This window comes from Macrobrachium rosenbergii, chromosome 11 (genome assembly GCF_040412425.1).
Source record: "Macrobrachium rosenbergii isolate ZJJX-2024 chromosome 11, ASM4041242v1, whole genome shotgun sequence".
Classification (NCBI taxonomy): Eukaryota; Metazoa; Arthropoda; class Malacostraca; order Decapoda; family Palaemonidae; genus Macrobrachium; species Macrobrachium rosenbergii.
In genome coordinates, this window is record NC_089751.1 from 47,708,117 (window position 1) to 47,733,116 (window position 25,000).

Below are 25,000 nucleotides of genomic sequence, written 5' to 3' on the forward strand. Positions count from 1 at the left end.
GTGAAGGGAAAGTGAAGTTTAACAAAGCATTAAACGTTTACAAGGCTGCAGGTGGCAGGAACGTTTATCTAAATGTAAATTTCTATGAAGGATTGAAGTAGTTGAGAGGAATCATAAACATTCGCGAATGAGGCAAACATTTTTCAAAAGTATATCGGCATTTTGAAACATGCAAATGTTTAAGAAGGGGAGAATAATTTTTTAAGAGGGATAGAAATTTGCACAGCAGTAATGCTATTGTTTATGATGATGGAGGCATTATTAAATAAGTTTGTAAATGAAAGGAATGAAGGCCACACAAACTTTTTAAAGGAGAGAGACATGATTATGAATCAAAGAGTAAGTTATGACTGGGACAGGTGCATTCATGAAAGATTTGAAAACGTATTCTCAAATACGTTTTCAAAATGGGACAAAAATGAGAATAAAGAGAAGGAAGTGTTTGTTAAGAGTAAAGGAACGATTATGGACAGGACAGGAAATTTAAGAAGGGAGTAAAAATATTTTCGGAATGGTCTACAGAGTTTAAGAACTGGATAGATTTTGTGAAGAGATGAGATGTGTTTATGACCTAAATCACATAATCATTTGTGAAAGGAATAGGAAGCTTTATGAAGCAGAAAGTATTTATAATGACTTTGACAAATTAATTTACAGAAGTAAAGGAATTTAAGATGGGAAAAAATTGTCTACAAAGTATTCAGGAACATTTATGAAGATGAAAGTCTTCATTAAATGAAATAAAAACATTTATGGAGTTATAAACGTTTGTGAATGGTGTGGGAAAGGTATTTCAGGAATGTAAATATCTATGGTTGGAGAGAAACATCTTTGAAAGGAATGCTTAAAATTTTTAAGCTCTAAATGGTTACTGAGTTACAAACAACGTTTTTATACGGTTACAATACTATAAAATTAATTTAAACTGTAATTAAAGAAATAAGGGTAGTTAGGAGGGAAACAGATATTTATAGAACTTTGGAAAATTATTCACGAATTGGATAAAAAGTTTAGAAGCTTAAAGGAATTTGATAAAGTAGACAAGAACAATTAATTATGAAATGAATAGCAGCGTTCATGAAGAGAACAGAAACGTTTATGATTATGACATCGCTTATTGCTGGTATACAAACGTCTATGAAAGGATAGATAACTTTGATAGGAATAGAAACGTTTTTTATTAATACCTGAAAGCAACATTTATTAACTGGAAAAACGTTGATCATTAGGAGAGAAATATTCGTGAAAAGTAAGAGAAAACGTCGGTGTGACAGACCCTTTACCTCTAATTATATGTCAAGGTTATGATTGTTTCCGAGGGGCATGATTACCAACTAGGGCTAAGATTTCCCCTAATAGCGAAGGTTACGATTATCAACCAGTTTTATAATTACAAGAAAAAACTTTGAATACCATTGAGGATTCTAATGATTTGATAATATCTTTATTATTTTCTTTGAAGGTTTTAACTGTTTTAATATCATTATGGCAACCGCTAAAAGGTGCGGTATGATTATTAGTCCGCATCTTTAGCATAATAAAAATCCAAGGGTATGATTACCATTGAGGTGTTCGGATGCTAACAAAATTGACGAATATCATTAAAAGTTAGTCACAAGGCAAGGTCAGGAAAGTAATCTTCGTTTTGACTTTCGTTATTCATAAATACAGGTCAAGGTCTGTCAGTTAGTAAGACTTACTAATTTTATTGTAATGGGTACAAGTCATGGTATCGATTGTCGGGTAAGGTGAAAGGAGTTCTTTAGGGTACGTTTATTATCCAGAGTTGATAATAATAACAAGATATACTCTTGAAAGAAGATTATTAATATTTGTTAAACTATATCTGGGTCAGAGTTAGTAGATCAAGACAATGAATAGCAATCAAAATTGTCTGTAATTTAGTTATGAATATTAACCGTCTTCCAGGTCTGTATCTGATACCTCAAGGAAGCACACTCAAGTATTGAAAATCTAACGAAAACTACTATTGAATATATCAAGTTTCAGTGAGTAACTGGACAATTTAAGAAGCGCAAAAAAGACAGAAACTAGGCTACCCATCTCAAGGATCTTAGGTTTATATAGCCAAAATATTTTCATGCTCCAACGATAGAATAATCTAAAAAGCAACACAGCTCGACGATCATGCTTAACTGCATAAAGATTTTTGAGCCGATTATGAAACAGATTAAACTATCCAAATCCACTATTGTAGTCAATTTTAACAATAAAAAGATTTACCAAAGATTAAATTCTGCTAACCAGCTAGACAGTCACACCAAGAAATCAACCTGACGACACTGTCGTGAAAAAAATACCCCCAGATGGAAGAATTCAGACCAACTCCCCCAAATGTGAAGTAAAATCAGAATGACAACAGCAAAACAAGCCATTAAAGAAATGACGCAGTGGACACGACCTGTCATCCACCCAGGGAAATAAATTGGAAACAATACAGTTTAATGACCTCTTTCGGCAAGAACACAGCAAAAGCACTTCGAGGGTGAAACCCAACGAGCTTTCAGACCATCACATAAAATATAATCGACTCTTAAGAGGGCCCTACTTTCCGCGCATTGAAACTTTCGAATTTTCGGTGCTTGCTGTTACGTAAGTGACAGTGACATTAAATGGTAGATGACTCACTGACGAAGTGGCAGAAACTACGCAAGAGGCAGTTTTCCTTTTCCTTCCGATGCTGACTTCTTTGACCTACAAAAAATAATGATATGCTGAGGCATATCTCTGTGACGACTCTAGGAACTGGAGACGAAAAAAAAAAATGTGAAAATAAAAGAAAGTAGGGACGTTTCCCTTTCGTAAACAAAGCCTTATTAGTGAGGCAGGAAGAAAAAGAAGGGTCCCTGGATCGAGTATAGTAATTAGTGGAAGGAAAGAGAAGTTGAAGAACACTTGTGTTCACCGCTACCTCACTTCTCTCTCTCTCTCTCTCTCTCTCTCTCTCTCTCTCTCTCTCTCTCTTTCTCTCTCTCTCGTCCTAAAGTTTGTATGTTGGAGATGATTCTTTATGTTGTCGTATCCTTTATGATTCTATTTCTTATACTTTCATTTTTTATCACTGTTCACTTTCTTTACTTGATTATCTTTTTTTCCCTTCTCTAATGCCGCCGTCCCTTTTCACTCTATTCATACCTCCAGGATGTCTCGCCGATTTCCCTGTTCCCCCTTCAATAATGTTTTTTTTTTACTTTCTGCTTTGTTGCGCCTTCATTTTTCAGCCTTTTTTACTATCGCTGACTTGTCTTCCATGTCTACTATCATTCTCCTCCCTACATATCACGTTGCCCGGAGCACTTTACCCTATAAGAGCAGTGCTACATCCCATAAACAGAGGAAAGTTGGGGGACATCCTGTCATCTCACTAGATGACTGTGAGGTGGTACACACACATATACATATATATTTATGTGTATATATATAAATACATTCATATATATACATGTATATCCGTATATATATATATATATATATATATATATATATATATATATATATATATATATATATATATATATATATATATATATTCTGATGATGTTCTTAGCCCCATACTTGACTGTGACTCTACACAGGCACTTAACTGAGCTCACTGGGGCTTAGTGAAACAGACTAGAAGCACTCACTTTCACTAGGAATCGAATCATGTGCCTCTCGTTGGTGAGGAAAGTATCATAACCGCTTCCTCAGTGTTTCTCTGTGCCACTGTCGTTTGCCATCTATGTCCAGCCATCAGGACATCTTCGATATCCCGTGTAAGGAGACTTGTATTACCTGTCTTTTACTATCGTCAAATCTTCTATTGATGAATCTCCAGGTCGGCTCGTGTTTCGTAATGTTGCGTCTTATGACGTCTCCTCCAGTACTACTCATTTATTAATTTTCTTTTTTTCTTTTTTTAATAAGTGGGATCTCTTTCTGTATTTCCCTTTACCTCCTCTTACTTCTTCTTAATGAGCACCTTAATATTCTTTGGAAGCTTGAATTTCAAGTCAGTGGCCCCTATGGGCTTGTTCCATATGAATAGGTTTCATCTTCTGAATGATAATAATAATAATAGTAATCCGGTCCTCTTCGTAAAATTGTGATCTCAATACACTCGGCCTTTGCTGTGGACGCTTATGTAGACTACAGATCCCTAATCTATATAGTTCTTCGTTGATAACCGCTGGTGCTTGACTCTAGTCAATCAGTCACTTACTCATATAGTGTTATTATTCTTTTGTTTTTCGAGTCTTATGACTTTTGATATTATATCCTTATCCTTCTTGACTAGATGCAAGTCGCTTTGGCGCGTGTTTTCAGCAGTAATTCTGTCCATTTTTTATACTCTCACATTTCAACACGCATCTGATACTTACATTTGCGTTTGTTGAATGTTGCCGAATTTTCTTTCCTCTAAATACAGTTACATTTCTTTGTCATTCATTTTTTGACATCATTATTATATTATTTTATAATTTTTCAACGTGAAGACATACACACACCTTTGGCTCTCACATGATTAGGATATAAACTGTCGTGGCATATGTCTATCATTCACGAAGACCAAGACTTTGTTTGGCAGTTCCTTCTCTTAATTAGGTATCATCCTGTACTCTCTCAGACTTCGTTTCTCTTTTCTAGTGTTTTTTTATAGATCATCGTGGATAATAGTCTTATAGGCCCTTCATGAAGCAGTCAGTCCGTAAAATGGGCCATTACAGACACAACACACACACATACACACATATATATACATATATACATATATATATATATATATATATATATATATATATATATATATATATATATATATATATATATATATATTATAAAAACTCCAAAAACAGGATAGGTGATGTAAAATATATAGTTCATTTGGAAGTCACGAGCTGCAATGATCAAAAATAAGTATATTATATGAGGAAGAGAGAGAGAGAGAGAGGGAGAGTAGAAAAAATGGAAAGACACTGGGAACGTCACAGTTTAGCCATAAATACTTACAAATAATTAACGAAGCCTTGCGTTCGGGGATATTGTTTTCCTATAACGGTGAGAGTGAAGGCCTGTTCACTCACCGACTAACCTCCCCCAACCCCCACCCCCTCCCACAACAGCGGTTCGATCCTTCCCTTTTCTTCGCTACTCTCCAGGCGCTATTTTTCAAATAACTGTATTGAATGTTCTTATTAAAAAAGCAGCGAAATAAAGAATGCTTTTCCTGGCAGCAAATATTATTCCATACAAAGGGTATGGTTCCTGGAGGTGGTGTTATAGCTCCCTTTTCCCTTCACACGTAACGAAAGAGGTCTATAGTGTGTGGTCTATAATATTTTGGCTTGCTGTAGAAAGAACTAAAAATCCTTATGAAGTATGTGATCGGTTACGGTGATCGTAGTTATTCACACATCTCTACATACGTATTCACATCTCTGCACATACTCTACTGACATCTACATACAATCTGTTCACGTTACTGCAAAAAATCCGTTGACATCTCATCATATAATCTATCACATCTCTGCACATAATCTATTCACGTACACAAATATATTCACATCTCTACAGATAATCTATTCAAACCTACACATAATCTATTCACATCTCTACATATAATCTATTCATATCTCTATACATAATCTATCCACACCTTCACATATAATTTATTCACATATCTACACCTAATATATTCACATCCAGACACGCGGTCTGTCACGAGTTAAACCATTAATGTGTTGTGAAAGACAGTACATTAATCATTGTAAGATTATAACGAGGTCACACACATCTTAACATTCAAAAAGTAAACTTCAGATGAGGATAAACTCTACGTGGGCGACACGCCAAATATCATTTACCCGTCAACCCTCCTGCATTCTGGCTGGGAACCTCCACAGTGGGATTAACTGTCGGGAATCTAAGATCAACAGGGGCACGGTAGATTTTTCAGGAAACGGGCGTAAGTCTCTCTCTCTCTCTCTCTCTCTCTCTCTCTCTCTCTCTCTCTCTCTCTCTCTCATGATAGATTTCCGGATTTTTACTGGTGAAGCAAAGGCTGATAGTCACTGGGCATACTGGCCAAATAACGTATTTTTTGTAATAGCAACGACGTATGTGTATACGCATATATATATATATATATATATATATATATATATATATATATATTGTATATATTTATATATAATATATACATATATTATATGTATTTATTTATATATATGGTGTATATATATTTTCTAACGTCTATTTACAAGGTAGTTGCCCCGAAAATACTCACAGATTAATCTTAAGGGAATACTTAGTTGATGAGGGGTTTAGAAATAATGTGTGTTTTGTCCTTAGCACTAGTCAAACCAGTCTTATTCTTCAGGTATTGTCCGAAAAAATCACCAACCATAACTTGATACCATTTCTGCTAAACCATCTTTGCGACTTTAATTAAAGGAGAACTGCTTAGCCTTAAAGGCCTTCGTTCACCTCACTTCTGCTGGTTTTAATTCTCTCTCTTTCCTTCTCTTGTCCTGTGATTCATGTCATTCTCTCACGCAGTTTAGTAAGGTGCTCTGTTCTGTCTCATTCAGGCCCAGGTTGTTGGAGTTTTCTGTTAGCATGCAATGTAATAACGCCAATGCTACGCCGAGAAAAAGTCCATGTGAACTGGATCACAGTTTCAGATCAAAATTCTTTCATGGCGCATTGAACTAAGAATAAACCTTAAAATTGATGTACAAGACGAATCGTCTGATGGTGAATAAAACAAAAAGGGCTCGGAAAAAATTAAATAAAACGCAAGATGAAAAACTTAATACCCAGTGTTCTGCAGTATATTACGCCACTGACGAGTATAAGAGTTTAGCCACTGGGAGTGGATGCAAGTCTGCCAAGCGTTGCTGAAAATCATTTCTTACAAGAATTTGCTAGAAACTGTCTTGATAAAATTTGCATCATTGATCCCTGTTTGCTCTTAGTATTAATTAATTATATTGAGTCCTTACTGGGTCATTGTGTTTTTCAGGAATTTCGAAATTGCAAGAGGCGTCTTTCCAATTAGCGATTGAGCCCCCGGAAAATCATTGTTTTCTTCATCAAAATAAGGAAATAAATCATACGCTATTACCCCATTCCCTAAATTTTCCTGGGGAACAAAAAAAAAAGTTACTCGCTAGGCATCTTTTCGTATTATGACGAAGCTCTCAGGAAAGCAGTTAATGTTCATTATCAGCGGAAATAGGAAAGTATTATAATAAGAAAAGAGCAAGGAGCCAAGTCATGAAGGAGCCTTACCTGTGTGCTTATGCTAATTTCTCGCCTTAATTAGAATCTGCCTATCGTTATGAACATCCTTAATTCCATGTATTTTCGCCTAATAATAAGTTCGAGAAGCATTTAGTTTTAATAGCCTTGCCCTCATCACCCACACCCGCCTTGTCCTACTCCACCTCACCCACTGCCTCCCCCACCTCCCCTCCCCCCTCCTCGAACCCTGAGGTTATTAATGTCACATTACGGAACCTTGAACCTTCCCAAAAAGGGGGAAAAGCCTCTTAAGTTTGTCCCAGTGCAGAGAACGTGGTCTTAACGACATTCTGAATTTATTGAAGTTATAAGGACAGAAACTGCGGCATTATTGATTAGAAAGGTTTGCCGTGAACAAACTCCCCTCCTCCCCCTCGTAACCTCTTCTAATTCTCCTTCTCCTCCCTCTCCCCCTTCCACAACCACCCATTGGCTCCCCTTCTGCAAGCTTCATTTAAATTTAATACTTCCTGCTTCTCCGTCATGTTTTTATCACCTTTCCCTCTCCCTAAACCTTCAGTGCGGTCGACTCGAATTTCTGCTGCTCCATGAGATTGGGCAAGTTCTCCGTCAGGGAAGTTTTATATATATATATATATATATATATATATATATATATATATATATATATATATATATATATATATATATATATATATGTCTTTTATATACATGTATATATATAGTTACATATTTATATATCCCTCAAAAAACGCAAAATGTTCCGGTAAAACGCGTCCACCAACTTGCAAGTGAGAGAAACTTAGGAATAATCCGTAGAGAATGAGCCTTTTGTTGGAGAAACACCGCCATATATCAGAGAGACAAAGCCCCCAAGCGTCAAATGCAACTCGTCCTTTTTTTTCTCCTCTCCCCTGGAGATGACTTCAATCAATATACGCAGTCAATACCGCCTCGATCCTTCGCCAACATATTTTACGCCAAAACTACCTGACTGCGTCAGACTTTGTCCGGCCTTCTCATCGTACTAAAGGCCCTCCGGTCATATTTTACAGTTCTAACAGCTTGTTCTGACCTATCTGGGTGCAGGTCGGCTGCTGACCCCCTTGACTGTCATCGTGTTATCTTTTGGGAATATTTTTAACTTGGCCTTTTTTTTTTTTCTTTTTTTTTGGTGCGGTCTGTTGGCGGGTGTTGGGGATGGGGCGTCATTCCAGTTAATCTTATGTTTTCATTGTTTACGTTTTTACCATATTATCTCTAGGCATTTGTGCTGTTTAGATCTTGAAGATGCATCTCTCTCTCTCTCTCTCTCTCTCTCTCTCTCTCTCTCTCTCTCTCTCTCTCTCTCTCTCTCATATTCGTTTGTTTTTGATCGCACTGGAGTCAATTTACTGATATTGGAATATTTTAGTTGCCATTTATGTTTACACACTTATTATTATTATTATTATTATTATTATTATTATTATTATTATTATTATTATTATTATTATTATTATTATTATTATTATTATTTTAAACTAGTTGACGACACCGCTAAGTCTCAGCCAGGTTGTCTGACAGATAGCCTATGCCAATAAATATAGCGAGGTAAAGTTGGAGAAGTTGGGCATCCAGTTGGGAAAAGATTAAAATGAGAGGAAGAAAAGCAGAAGGCAGTGAAGTTGGGTGTTAGCGGAATGCTACAAAGAACCATTAGCACCGTCTACAGTGTGGTACATAAGGCACACTGAAGTCAGTATCATCAGATGTAAACACAAGTACACATATATGTGTATATATATACATCAACACATATATATATATATATATACATATTTATTTATTTATATATATATATATATTTGTATGTATATATACATTATTCTATCATCAGATCCGTTTACTCTGAGACAATTAACGCTTTGAACCACACGTACATTTATTATTTATTATATATATATATATATAATATATATATATATATATATATATATATATATATATATATATATATATATATATATATATATGTATATGTATGTATGCATGTATTATGCATATATTTAGGATCATTCTATCATGGGATTCATTTACTGTGAGACAATAAACGCTTTGAACCATACATATATATATATATATATATATATACGTACATATATATATATATATATATATATATATATATATATATATATATATATATATATGTGTGTGTGTGTGTGTGTGTGTGTGTGTGTGTATATATATATATATATATATATATATATATATATATATATATATATAATAATATATATATAATAATACAAAAATCACTGTTGTCTAACTGCATTCATTATTTTCCCCAACTGTGGTTCAAAGCGTTTATTGTCTCAGAGTAAATGGATCCGATAATAGAATGATGGAGCTTTTGGCATCATTTAGGCTAATCGCCTTTTCCTTCTTGCATTTTTTCTTCTTTCCATCCGTGACCTGGATGAGAGATAAGAACGTCTCTGCTGCACCGGATTAGACTTTGAGAGAGCAGCGCTGTCTCTCGGTAAGGTCTTTCTTTCCTTCTTTAAATCTTCAGCTGAAAACCCTTATGGACAGAGTCAACAGACTGTAAACCCAAGAGGTCTCCAAAGGGAAATCAGCCTGCAAAGAGAGACAAGTTAAAGGAAGAGGTAATAAGTAGATAAATGTGAGGGAATAGAAAATAAAACCGAAACACCTGAATTCAGGAGTTGTGAGCAGAAAGCAAGAATGAATTTGCTCATCGCTTAAACATTTGGAGATCAGAAGACTCCACAATTGCACTAGGCAAACTATTCTACATTTTAGTTGTAGCCAAGATAAAACTCCTAGCAAACTGAACACTACTAAACCTGATACTTGAAAAAGAAACACTGTTTTCCGAGAAAACATAGCTAGTTCAGGTGTAGAAGAGTGCAGGGGAAGTTGTTGTTGTAGTACATATTATGCACCAAACATAGTGGACTCACTTTACGTCTATGCCTTAAGTCAAGATTAAGAGTTAGCAAAATAAATTGATGACATAACTTTTCACGAAACCTAAGCTGATCTCCTATGTAAGAAAAAGGATCTGTAATTTACAATAGCCTAACAGTAGTTTAGAATAAAAATGGACTTGTCAGCTACGTCAGGCATCCTACAGATTTTAGTTAACAGAGACAAGATAAGCTTGCAAAGCCAACTTAGTGTTTTTCCCAGCCTTTTCTTTCTTTTGTGAATATCTGGGATGTATGATTGCTATCAGTCTTTCATGTTCATAGGAAATGTATAAACTCAAAGGATCTTCGATTTTAGATCATTTGTTGCATAGCATTTGAAGAGTGAAGGATATAAAGATGACGATGGGGAAGAGAAGGATATAAAGATGATGATGAGGAAGAGAAGGATATAAAGATGATGATGAGGAAGAGAAGGATATAAAGATGACGATGGGGAAGAGAAGGATATAAAGATGATGAGGAAGAGAAGGATATAAAGATGATGATGAGGAAGAGAAGGATATAAAGATGATGATGAGGAAGAGAAAGACATAAAGATGATGATGAGGAAGAGAAGGATATAAAGATGATGATAAGGAATAAAAGCTTGATGATGATGATGAAGAAAATGACTTCATCGTTGTATTTGTCACTCATTTATCTTTAATTTTGTTGACAATATGAAGAATATTTTTCTATTTGTCAAGATAATATACAGCCTTTGATGTCAATCAAGTCCGTTTAACTATTCCTTGATGTCTTTAAAGTTCACCCACCTGACATTCCAGTAAGATTCCCCCGAGAAGCATCCTTAAGGGAAAGCCCCATTGTCATGAGCATTGCCATTGTTTCTTTCAGCCTGTGATTTGGTTAATCAAAGTCGTCCTTCGCTGGTTTCCTCGTTGCAGTGTTGCCAGTTTCTCTTTACCTAAGTATTTATGTCATTTCTTCGCTTAGAAGTTCAGTCATCCTGAGCAGCGCACCTTCAGCTTATTGTATCGTGATGTTTGGCATCCTCGATGTGTCGCTGCTATCTTTCGCCAACTTTATAACAATGGCACTGATTCATGTATCCGTATCACAGTCATTTTATAACCATGAATAGTATGCGTTTTAGAGTGTATTTTGTAACAAAATCCTCCTCCGGCGGTTACCTTATGCCATTGCTCACCATTTGTATTAAAATGATAACAATGACACTCAATTCTCCGTGAGGGGATGGTGCCGTTAGTGCATCTCACGCGGTGCACGGTAGGCATTGCTTAAGGTTTTGCGGCGTCCCTTCGGCCCCTTGTTGCAACCCCTTGCATTCCTTTTACTATACCTGTACCCCCGTTCATATTATCTTTCATTTTACTGTCCACCCTCCCCTAACAATCGTTCCATAGTGCAACTGCGAGGTTTTCCTCGTGTTACACCTTTCAAACCTTTTTCCTCTCAATTTCCCTTCCGGAGCTGAAAGACCTCGTGGGTCTCAGCGGTTGGCTTTTGGACTAAATTTTATATTCCGTTCCATTCCATTATACTACAGGGTCATTCTGTAATGCTAAGTTATAGTAGGTTAAAGACACAGCCGAAACAGTTGTCATTAACGGTGCAGATAAATCACAGTAACTGAGAAGAAATCGGGGGAGGGGGGAGGAACAAGGGCGAGTTTCCGAAAACGATGTTATTTTCTTCAGGGAGAAAATTTTTAGGAAGATCTCTTTCGCTAATCTTTGACGAAATGAATTTAGTTGTGTATAGATGGAAAGCACACCGAAAGGAGAGAGTTTGTCTCAATCCTCGTCGTGTATGTGAAAGGAACTTTTACTTGCAATAAAGTGTTTTCACTAACTTGGGAACGTTACTACGACAGTTATTGCACGATTAGACTTCCGGACTTAGTTACAATAGGTCAGAGATCTTTGGGCTAGCCACAGAAAATGTTTAATTCCTGCAGTTTTCCTAGCAGATATTATTCAGAAGAAAACGTACGCAGACAAAGTTATCCTGTTCCGCTCTTGTTTCCAATTCGTATTACAATTTTCGCCCTGCGGCAGTTTATCCATGTATAATCTCTTACAAAATCAGGCAACAAATCAGCAAATGAATAGTTTGGTACTCCCATTTAAAAATCATATAAAAAAAAACAATGCGTATTGGACATACGTTTACAAACGGAAAACTACACTATAACGTATACAAACAAAATGTCAATAAACTTTGCCTTACTCCGTCGCTTCTCTTTCCTTCGTGGCATTGCCTTTATTTATATATTCATCACGTTCCATTTTTCGTGATTCAGTTATAACAGAGAGAGAGAGAGAGAGAGAGAGAGAGTAGCTCTGACTGAACTAACCATTAGCGTGGTGTGCGTGTAGGGGATGTGACGTCGGCGCAAAAGTGCTGCTGGTTGGGCAGGAAGGTGCCGGGTAGCCACGGGCACAGTTAGCCATTGCTGGGCACCGCTTCCTCACGACATTACACCTGCAAGAGAGAAGAGTTTCAATCAGAAGCATTGTATGACGCAGGCCCTTTTAGAGAGAGAGAGAGAGAGAGAGAGAGAGAGAATGTCATATTGTCTGCAGCACCAAATTTGGCCAGCATACCAACACACACACACACACACACACACAGTTGAGTTTTCAGAGAATAGTTATAAATGCATTTTAAAAACAAGCCATTTTAGAGAGAGAGAGAGAGAGAGAGAGAGAGAGAGAGAGAGAGAGAGAGAGAACATGTCATATTGTCTGAATGTCTAAATCACCAAATTTGGGCAGCATTTAAACACACGCAGTTGAGTTTTCAGAAAGAAGGAGAGATAGAGATTAGTGTTTATTCTATAGAGTGAGAAATAGAGAAACAAATACTCTAGAGAACGGCGATTTTAAAATTACCCAATAAATGGAAGCTCTTAAGGCCAAGGTCAGAGAACACAGCATTTCCTGCAACAAGGTTTAGTCTTATGGCTTTTTCCATTTCCAGTGTATCCGCAGCATAATGCAGATATATAGAAACAAAATGCATAAAAAATTATTTTTACAACTCAAATCCGAAATGGCTACTAATCGGGTAAAACCAGTGAAGCAAAAACTTAGAAATAATGAAAGTTTTACTTAGGTATTGCTGACATCTTGCAGAGTCCGGTGCCCCTGATGAGCCTGCGGCATGACACGGATCTAAGGATGTGCTTTGAATAATAACATCACAGAATAATATCGAATGCGATCTCGCCATTGCGATCTGCAGAGTCAAAGGATAAAAGAGCCAATCAGGTTTCACTGTCGGTGTCAATCAAGAATTTCATAACAGCATTGGGGTCGCTTCTGTCACTAAAAGACCAAGTTATCAGGTTTACCCACGGAGGCCAGTGACGTCACGAGAGAAATTGTTCGTCAGTGTCCCCTTGGAGGTATGTGACGTCACAAAAATAAAGTACAGCTTAGTGAAGTCCAGCCTTTGAGGCCGAAGACATCACCATCAAACCTCGTCATTGATGTACTAAAAAAACGGTTTATCATTTCTGGGCGTCAGTGACTTCAAGATAGGGTCAATCACTAATGCGTCTGTCAGTTGGTAAACAAAAAAAAAGAAGAAAATGCGCCGAAGTATCTTCGGCGCAATCGAGTTTTCTGTACAGCCGGTACAACGTATAATCAAGGCCACCGAAAATAGATCTATCTTTCGCTGGTCTCGGTGTAATGCTATATGAACCGCGGCCCATGAAACCCTCAGCCGGCCATGGTGGCCTGAGTTGTTACGTTGCCGGAAGCACGATTATTGCTAACTTTAGCCTTAAATAAAATAAAATAAATAAACTAAAATAAACTGCTGAGGCTAGAGGGCTGCAGTTTGGGTTTGATGATTGGAGGATGGATGATCAACACACCAATTTGCAGTCCTCTAGCCTCAGTGGTTTTTAAGATCTGAGGGCGGACAGAAAAAGTGTGGACAGAAAAAGTGCGGACAGAAAAAGTGTGGACAGAAAAAGTGTGGACAGAAAAAGTGCGGACGGACAGACAAAGCCGTCACAATAGTTTTCTTTTACAGAAAACTAAAAAGAGTTAAGTAAATTAGCAATGTTGAGCGAAGACAAAGACATTTTTGTTCTCAAGATTTTTAATTATTTCTTGACCTACAGTAAAAAGGAGTCATTTGACGTCTATTTCAAAGTCACGAAGTTATGCGTCGTTGTATGAGATGGAGCAAACGAATTCGCAAATTATTTTTCTGAATTAAATATAAGCCAGGATTAACAGGTGTGTTGCAGTGAAATGATATTTGAAATTTATGTCAGTGACATTCTTGGGGTCTTTGTATATTGACTTATTAGTTTTTTCACTTTCTTAATAGCGAGGGTTCTTATATAAACTCTTTTTCAACATTGAGCACATTATTCACTGAGAGGCGAAGACAATACTAATGTTCCCATTCGATTGAAGACTAATTCCTCATTATTCACATACCGCACTTTTTCCCATTAAATTAAAGAATTGTTTGCTCAAGGGAGATATCGTACTTTAGCTTCAAAACTAAGAACTTGTCATTTTAAAATGATTTGGCTAAAAAACACAGAAGCTTCATCTTCATATTTTTTTCTAATTATTCAGTAATCATGAATACATTATTATGGATGTAATTTATCATTACCAAAGCAAAATTTGAGATAAATGTATCTAACTTGAAAATTATTTTAACCATTTTCATACTTAAAATATTACGGCCTTCTTGTTAACACGATATCAATATCACCGTTTTTAATGTTAGGTTATACTTGTTTTGCGTTAACTGCGATAAATAATCAATAATTATAAATGTAACTTTGTAACAAAGTCAATGACGTAATATCACTCGAGAACTGATTATTAATTTTTAATAGGTGAGAAGATACGTGAGAAAATTTTCACTGGATCTCTATACTCCAAGTAAGACTGTTAAATTAAAACTTGCCGAATTTGAAACTATTGTTCAAAAAAACCTCAGATTTTAGCTCAGTCAAAACTAAACTACAAAGGTATTGTCGATTTCTCTCTCTCTCTCTCTCTCTCTCTCTCTCTCTCTCTCTCTCTCTCTCTCTCTCTCTCTCCTGGTATTATTTCTTCTGTAAAGTAAAAAATCGTATATTTCACGGCCGGTTATACAGCCTTCTATCGTATGGCAGAGAGTACAATATAAATAAACTGAAACTTGTATAGAAATTTATGAAATTTAGAGGAACCCCTAAGTGCTCACTTTCCTATCGCGCTCTTCAATACTAAAGGTCAAAATGGGAGACTTGAAATGTAAAATAAGTGTTTCATATTCATTGCCTACATTTTAGAGCAAGGCTTCTTAAGAAGCTGAATATATTTAACGAGTTGAATGTCATATTCGTTATCGTAACGACTTACTCAGTCCTGCTGTTTGGTCGACTTTTGAATTTTCGAGCCTTCACAATCACGGACATCACTAACTCGAAAGTCAACCGGCTTGAACAGTCATTTGAACCATTCCAGAAATTATAACCCGTTGCCTTTCTCTGCGTTCCCTGAACTCCTTCAGCTTCAAGATATTATTGATGAAGGGAAAATCACTGATCAATTGCTATACGTTTCTTTAAATTTTTGTATATTTATTTTATTTTATCGTGTAATGACCTAATTTGATAAAGGCACTTCCGACAGCCTTTGCCTTTTCACCACTGAAAATAAAAGGTAAAAAGTGTAAAACTGATGGCAGACGGTTGAACCAGACCCATTTTCTTTGCGAACTTGGAGAGAGAGAGAGAGAGAGAGAGAGAGAGAGAGAGAGAGAGAGAGAGAGAGAGAGAATGACGTCAAACCGAAGGATCTCAGAAATGTCAGCAGAGTAAACATCAATCATTATATCATCTGCGTCTAAGCGAACTCGGGTTACCATTGGCCGAAGACACGAAAGTAGGACAGGATGCATGCAAAAGTTGCCGCAAAGCCTTGATGACGCAATAGCAGCACAGACAATTATCTGAAGTAAGAAGATGGGAACTGGAACATACTGTGTGTACTTACGTTCGTACAAACATGCATATGGAGATCTTGTGAAATTATCTCAATGGCAAGAGAAAGCGTTGTTAATTGATTCGGCAACAACGTTGTATTACGTGGTTAAAGGTTGTAATAGAATATGTAAACACGTTCTCTTTCAGAAGAATGTATAATATATAAAAGTGATGTATATATATATATATATATATATATATATATATATATTATATATATATATGTGTGTGTGTGTGTGTGTGTTGTGTGTTGTGTGTATGTATCTGTTTATAATATATATATATATATATATATATATATATATATATATATATATATATATATATATGTGTGTGTGTGTGTGTGTGTGTGTGTGTAAAATATTAACAAATATGTGTGTGTGTATGTGTGTAAATAATTCTCTCTCTCTCTCTCTCTCTCTCTCTCTCTCTCTCTCTCTCTCTCTCTCCATGGTTAGCCATCTTGACGCCTACGAATAAAAGAACAAGACTCTCTCTCTCTCTCTCTCTCTCTCTCAACCAAAGTTTTCTCCCACCCCCACCCATCGCATGACTCCCAATCAGCCAGCCTCCCCTCCCCTTCCTCTCACACCCTTCCCCTATCCGTAACTATTTCACCATCAATATCGTCACTCTATACACACAAACACACAAATTGCCTGGTTTCTCATTCCCTCTATCAACTCTTGTTGTTGGATTACCTTTCCTTTCTCTTAGTTTTCTCCTGGCTTCCTTTTTTACGTAAGGGGAAGAAGAATGGTAGGAGGAGGTGATGGAATGAAAAGAAGGAAAAGGTATAGGAATAATTCACTTTCTTGCTCTTCCGACATTCTCGTAATGTAAAAGATTACGCGAAAATTATGTAAATCTCTCTCTCTCTCTCTCTCTCTCTCTCTCTCTCTCTCTCTCTCTCTCTCTCTCTCTCTCTCTCTCTTTGGTTTTTGCGTTAGAAAAGAACATTTTACAACAAGAGTAAACAAGAGCGTTCTTGTACTGCCAAGTAATGTTCACGTTGCTATATGGATATTGAAATTATTAGATCGTAATTTGTCGAAAGCATTGGATATCGATCTTAGGAAATGTCCGGTAACGCTGAGAAAAGCGACTATTGTAATTTGTACATACACGCACGCACACATATGTATATATATAAACACATTTCGGTGTGTATATATATATATATATATATATATATATATATATATATATATATATATATATATATATAAATGTACACACATGTATATATAATATAATTATATACACGTAAAGGAGAAAAAGCCATAGTCATATTCTTACTTTTATTGCTGAGTCTTGGATGAATCTAATTGCAAAAAACTTCCAAGTATATCAATCTCAATGCCAGTTTATCGTTGCGTCAGTTTTCTCTCTGACTTCCTCGTCTTCGAGGTGCTCTTTTGCAGTTCTTTCAACTGTCAACCCTTTACATTAAAGAAGATGTAATAAGCATGACAGAAACTACAGAAACGCTTTTTCCTTATTATTATTATTATTATTATTATTATTATTATTATTATTATTATTATTATTATTATTATTATTATTATTCAGAAGTTGAACCTTATTAATATGGAACAAGCCCACCAAAGGGGCCATTAACTTGAAATTCTAGCTTCCAGTCAATATGGTGTATATTAGAAAGAAGTAACTGAAGGTAAAGGGAAATGCAGAAAGAAGATATCACTTATTAAAAAAGGAAAAATAAATTAGCAGATTAGTAAATAAAAAGATAAAAATGTAAGTAAATCATTAAAATGCAAAGAGAATTGTATTAGGGTAGTAACGTATTGCCCAAGAAAAAAAACTGCAACAGAAAAAATCATCCTGCCAAAAACCTGATCATTTTTGCACATTTTTACCTGTTAGTTTATAGTCACTTTATTATTGACTTCAAACTGAGGCAGGAAACATGTGCCTATCGTGGAACACGAATCTCCGCTTGCTTCATAACGAATACTGGACGTCAGTCAAATTGTACTACTTGACATATATATTGGTTTCCCCTTGCAATTTGCCTATACCTGTGATACACTTGGAGTATTTAGTCCCAGTAATTGCGGGCAAATATACCAGAGTACATTAGCCTTTGCTCCATTGCCTTCAGTCTTGTGTTTGAGGCTTTGCTTGCGTAAGGATGGATGCGAACAGAGTTGCTTTTTTGTTTTCATTAGTCAAAACTTTCTTTTTTTTAAAGGTGTATTGATCAAGGTATTCAGAGAGAGAACTTCTTACCGGATTATCATGTAAAGGTCGTCTTCTTTGCAGAGCCTTTTTTTTTTTACAGCTACTTTTAATTTTAAATGCATCATGACTGAAAAAAAAACCTTTTGCCTTGAATGGTGCATGGGATATGTGAGGTTTATTTGTATAAATTGTATTGTCAGTTTTAATATTATTGACATACAGTGAACAATCGCATTCTGCCAAATACAAGAGACAAAAAGACCCTTGAGTTGTTACAGTGAATTTGTGTAGACATTAGAATTGTTTTGTCTTGCGTCAGTTTTATTGTTGCACTTTCTGTTTTTGTTTTCTTTGTTCATTGTCTTGTATGGTTTTATTCGGTAATGTATAGCTTGTATGGTTATAATCATCAGCGTTGACAATTAATTTAATCCAGAACCCAGGCAGTACCGTCAGTGCACCTCACGCGGTGCCCTGTAGACATTACTAACGGTTTTATACATCATCCCTTCAGCCCCTAGCTTCCACCCCTTTTATTCCTTTTATATTGTACCTCCGTTCATGTTTTTCTTTATCTTACTTTCGGCCCTCTCCTAACATTTGTTTCATCGTGCAACTGCTTTGAGGTTTTCCTCCTGCTACACTCCTAAAACCTTTCTACTCTCAATTTCCCTTTCAGCGCTGAATGACCTCATAGACCCCAGCGCTTGGCCTTTGGCCTAAATTTTATATTCCAATTCCTTTTGCGGCCAAATAGAGAACACTGATAGACGTTAGAAAAATGCCAAGCTTCATATATTCAGACCTTGGGACACTACCTAATGAACACATACATTAAATTTTCTAGATGAGTGAAACTTAAAATTCAAATCATAATTCTATTGCTACAACTTTATGGAGGCAGATGGATCTAGCTGACCTCGGGTTAGTCTAGGTGGGTCATGGAAAGGGTTCATATGGGTCACGGGTCATTTTAGGGCGTTGATATAAAAAGAATGTAAATATTCGAAGTCCTATGACAAATATATTTGAATTTGTTGTCACTTTTGCAAGCGTGACCGAATTTTTTCTGTTTAAAACTGGAGTTCCTGAAAGTCAGTCTAAAGCAGAATTCTTCATTCCAGGGTTTGAGTCGATGAGCTTGTCTTCATTTCCTGCCACAGAACTGCACAGGTGAAATCTACAGCTGGTTGTGAGTACCAAGAAAGTTATTTACAAAATTACTCTGGCTAATACTTTAACTTGTTCATCGTGATTCATAGTATTTGACCATAACTTGTATCGCCGACTCCAAACTTTATTTCTGATGTCGCTTGGAAAGTTATATCATCGGATGTTGCATGAAAATTCGGTATTGTTTAGTCTTACACCTTCAGAAGCGATAGTGTGTGCATCACACTCTTTGGATCTGTTTATACCGCGATTACAAATATTGTTCTCTTTGCGGGATGTGCCCCGCCTCCCTTGATCTTTGTTATGGGAAAGGAAAGGTGATAGAAGCGGTATTTTTTCGTTTTGTTTTCGACAACATTCAGTGATTTATACCTTCGACGGAAGGTATCTCTGTTTCAACAGAGGGGTTTTCACTGTTGCCTGTAGTGCCTACTCCCCAATAATTAGCACGATTTTTTTTACTCACCAGCACCATCATTCTGTTGAAAGGTGAAGAAGTACCAATGCTGATACCAAACGCCTCTCACTCCCTCTAGTATAAAGTCGTAACACAGATGCTGGTTTTCGTGAGCTTAAGAATTGCTGCACGGCCCCTATAAAGCGCCTTACATAGTCTGTTCTTTCTTTTGTTGTTATTTATGTTTGTATATGTTCATCAGTCTGTCGATTTAGCTTTGCGAACTTATTGAGTCAGAGCGTAACGGAGATTAACGCTTGAAACGTTTCCCGTTAACTAACCCCATTTCTGACGTAATCAGTGTACTTGAAGCCGGAAGAACCGTAATTAGAACTAAACGTAAGTCAACCTAACTTAGAGTCACTTGAGTCCCGTCTAAGTTAGATGAACATTTCTTTGATTGTTAACACTGAATCAAAAGTCCAGAAAGTAGAAAAGCCAGGTGATTTCGCAAACCTCTTTTAATGATGAACGATACGAACAAACCAGGCAAAGAGTAGGTTAAGAAATGTAACTGACAATTCTTGGTTGTTAACTGTAATCTTCAACTCCATTGCTGAATGGAGTCCATTTTAACATAATCAACATTTTTTTAATTATAACTTTTTATAAGCTGTCGTTGATAATTTCGAGATTCGTTGTATTTTGTGCTACAGTTAATATCTTCTCATAGTTGTTGGAGTATTTTATCAGTCCGCTTTATGTAACTTCTAACTCCGAATGTCGTGCAGATACACTCTGCCACTCCATAGGCAAACTCCTGTACGCAACAGAAAATACATTTTATTACCAAATGAAGTGTGCTGAATACCACATCTCATTCATATTGACGGACCTATAATCAGAAAGCTAATCCCTTTAATGCATTTACCCTGTTTTGGTTTTCATGATTAAAAACCTCATTTAATTTGTAAAGTATTAATGATATTTTTAGGCTATAATGAACCCACGACTTTTAACGTTGATCAAGTCAGTTCATTTATATACGAAAATAATGCGTGAAGATTCCCCAAATGTCACATGCTTTGTTCGTGCTTCATCGCTTCAGTTCCTTCACATCATGTCACCACATCTCCAGTGATATGAAGAATGAACCTTGAGTCATAAAGAAGTCCTCCTGTCTCAAAGAAAATCAATTGTTTTTAACTTGTTTTAAGGCCACGAGATGCACTTGGAACGTCAACAAGTATCCATCTGAGTTAGGACACTTATCACACCACATTAGGAGCATACCCTGAAAACTAAGGGCCCGTTGAGGATGGGGAAGGAGGGAGGGGGTAGAAGGGGGAGGGGGCGCCGTGATCTACCTCACAGGGTGCCTCTTGCAGTGCTCTGTAATCTCCACTCACTTAGCATTCCAGCTCCTTCCACTTTACCTTACTCCACTTTTCACCTTGCTGGAAAATTCATTCATTGTTAAATTATCAGCTCCTGTTCTTTCAAGAACCTACGCTTAGGTGCTTCCCCCCCCCCAGAATGAATCAAAAAGTATTTTATATATAACTGGTGTATCTTTCACGGTAGAAGTAGAAATAAACTCACGAGTGTCATTTACAACCACAGTCAGTCGTAAATATTAGTCCCCCAGTTCTTACTTTTATTCCTCTCCTCCAAAACAGCAGTCCGGACTAATTCAGTGGCGGCCGCGACTGCTATTCTGGGCGACTCAACCCTGACATTAACATTTAAGCCAAGGTCCTTTTCAGCCCAATCTGCGTCATCTCTCGGTAACAGCGTAAACATCATTTCGTGGTATTTTCTTATCAATTCATTCGTGGCATTCAGACGTGTAGCAATTCTCGCCCCCTCCTCGGATTTTGCAATTAATATTACGCTTATGAGTGTGAATATTCAAACAGGTAAATAACATTAAAGACTATACAAGGAAAATATTGATTAATCACTGTATGTCATTTTAGAGTGAAAATGAAGACCCGCAAGAGTGTTTCATATCAAGTGTTTGAAGAGATGACAAATTATCTTCAGTGTTTTTCTAAAGAAATAGGTCTTGTTGTGAATGAAATCCTTTTTGAACACATTTATCTTCCATTCATTTTGACCAGCAAGAACTTCTACATGAACATGAGTATGAAAAACCTCATGAAAATCTAAATGGAAATCGGAATGAGTCGCGATGTGAGAATACGCGTGCATGATTTGAACGTCTGTACGAATGTTACCCGAACATCTTTGTGAACATTTGTACAGAAGTCCTCCTGAACATTCTCATTTCAAGTTGCACACTCACCAAATAAGCCTTGGCACACAAACGAGATGTAGTGGAGATAATGTTCCCTCGTTCAACTATTGATGGAGTAATAAGATGCAAATGCAATTCCCAGGTGATCCTCTTTACCTGCCAAAAGGCAGTTAATTAGGGATGCGGCTCCTTGTTTGAGTGTCACCTGTCGAGATTAATTCTCCGCTCCTGACTCGCTGGATGGCCTGGCTCAGATGAGTTAGCTACCTGTATTTGACCTTGAATCTCAAATTAGGCAGGATTTTACATGTAGCCATTTGTATTAGTCTTCTTGCGTTGGCCAAGAGTCACAAGTTGGATAAGAAGTGTGTGTATATTGCACATTCACACAAATATATATATATATATATATATATATATATATATATATATATATATATATATATATATATATATATATATATAATAAATGTGCCTGAGAGTGAGATAAGATGCTTATATAAATAGGGAATTTTAATTTTTCACTGTTAGTTATGATCATCAGCTTGTTTATATGGAAAGGTGGTCTGGAAGGCCACTGATTAGTGATAATACTTAGGAAAAAAAAAAAGAAAATTGTACGTAAGGAAAATTCACACAGCTGATATTTCAGAACCCGAGAAAAGCCAGTAGGTCTAACGTCATTCTTTTTCGTTTCTCAGGGAGATTGTAGATGAGCTTTGTCCCAGTATTTCCCAGTTTTTTTCTCTCTCCTTCTCTCACACACACGTTTATCATTCGCATTGGAGTCAACTGCATGTACAGGCTTTTACGGAGAAGCGTGGCTGTTTTAATTCCACCTGGTGTCCACAAGGGATCTGTTTTCTCTCCAAACCTTTTCTGTCTTCATATCAGTAACCTACTTGAAGTCCCCCTTTTCTTCCTCGTTCATATGGCGACCATTTTACCTCTAAAAATCGTCCTCCTTTCATTCTTGAAAGTTTCCAGCTGCTGGTCTTTCTGTTTGACTTTGTTTGATGTTGTTCATGTATGTGTTGGTAGTAGCTCTTGCTGTTGTAGAGGAAAACTGGGTTAGTTCCAAAGCTTTCAAGCGGTGGAGAAAAGGGACTTTTAACGCCATAAGTTATAGATCTCCGTCTTGTAAGGTGGAGGATTGTAGTCATCAAGGGAAACAAAAGCAGTAAGAAAATTCCAAAGCTTGAGGAAAAGAGAATAAGGCAATCAGTAGAAAAAGCAGTCTGAGAATTGCTGATTCTCGCGGAATTGAAGACTTGTTGGTCCAGTTATGAGAAGTCTGTCTGTATTCTTGCCAGTGTCCATATATTGAGACTGATATATGTTAACGAATGAATGATTTTAATATTTTTCTGAATCCAGATGTATAGATTTAGGAGTAGGAAGACGAAGCATGTTTTTGAAATGTTTGTCTCTGGTTTTATGCAACATTGTACAGTACAAGATTCCTCAAATTTCAGATCGAACCTGAGGCACTTACTCAAATGAACATTGTTGTTTAGTATTTACTGACCTTTTCTTCATCTCTTCTTAGGGGTTTAGTGCCGTCAGTGTACCTCACGCGGCGTACTGTAGCCACCACTGAAGGTTCTCTACAGCGTCCCTTCGGCACCTAGCTGCAACCCCTTTCATTCCTTTTACTGTATCTCCTTTCGTATTCTCTTTCTTCCATCTTCCTTTCTTCCCTCTCCTAACAATTGCATCATAGGGCAGCTGCGAAGTTTTCCTCCTGTTGCACCTTTAAACCCTTTCTACTCTCAATTTCCCTTTCAGGGGGGGTGACCTCATAGGTCCCAGCGCTTGGCCTTTGGCCTTAATGTTATGTTCCAATCGTTCTCTTCATTTGCCTACTTTATATCTAAACCCATCTTTCTTGCTGTAATCATAACCATGCAAAAGTGCACATGCGTACATGTGAGTATAGTGGTGTACATTTCTTTTGCTCACATGCGTATTAGTGCGCAAGTGTGTCTGTGATGAGAAATGTAATGTTTGAAAATGACAAAGTTGTTATGCACTCATCGTATATTCACGTGAGCATTTCTTTATGTACATGTATCTGTGTGCGCAATTTTGCTGTTAAATGTCTTTTGCTCGAGATTCCTAGCGTTCCTAAAATTCCCTGTGTCGGATCTAAATTCATTGATTGGAGTAGAAGCACGTGTTATGGATAACGTGCCGATAACTGAAGACATGGTTGCTATTGGACTTTTCTTGGTGTCCGTTTTGGAAGTTTGAATTATCACTTGTAGAAGTATCGTCCCAGAACTATAGAAGCGCAATTGGAATCATAGGTCTTTTTTATCGACCATTACTTGATGCGTGTTAGTCATCGGTGACTGATTGCATTGTAGACAAGAAACTCGAGTGTGGAGGCCGTCACGCTAAACTTTCCTTCCTATAACGAAAAGGTCGATCCCTTGCTATGTAATTAATTTATCCAGATATTCCGATGAATTTCGTCTACTACTTTGTTTATGAGGTTTAACCTTGACACTATTCAGAGAGAAAAGAAAATGTTACACGTGGAGACATTGTATAACAATAATTTTGATTTACGGCCAAGTTATACCACTAATCCTCCTTGTGATATCGTCATATTATAAGGTCTCAAACGTACATAAACACCAGTTTGCGGTCAAGACCAGTCAGTCAATCAATAGGCCGAACACACAAATGCAGATGCATTATAAATCTTCTCTTAGCGA

The 25,000-nt window shown here is 36.7% G+C and overlaps 2 protein-coding genes across 2 annotated transcripts in view; one reads left to right on the top strand and one right to left on the bottom strand.

Moving 5' to 3' along the window:
• Positions 1-25,000, top strand: part of LOC136843421 (peroxidase mlt-7-like) — a 203,554-nt gene that overhangs the window by 98,363 nt on the left and 80,191 nt on the right. Inside the window, exon 13 of the transcript XR_010854550.1 lies at positions 19,572-19,639. The gene's annotated coding sequence lies outside the window, so the exon portion shown is untranslated. The remainder of the gene's footprint in view (positions 1-19,571; positions 19,640-25,000) is intronic.
• fid (fire dancer) overlaps positions 1-25,000 on the bottom strand; it is a 116,629-nt gene that overhangs the window by 35,471 nt on the left and 56,158 nt on the right. The window contains exon 2 of the mRNA XM_067111863.1: positions 12,586-12,713. The gene's annotated coding sequence lies outside the window, so the exon portion shown is untranslated. The remainder of the gene's footprint in view (positions 1-12,585; positions 12,714-25,000) is intronic.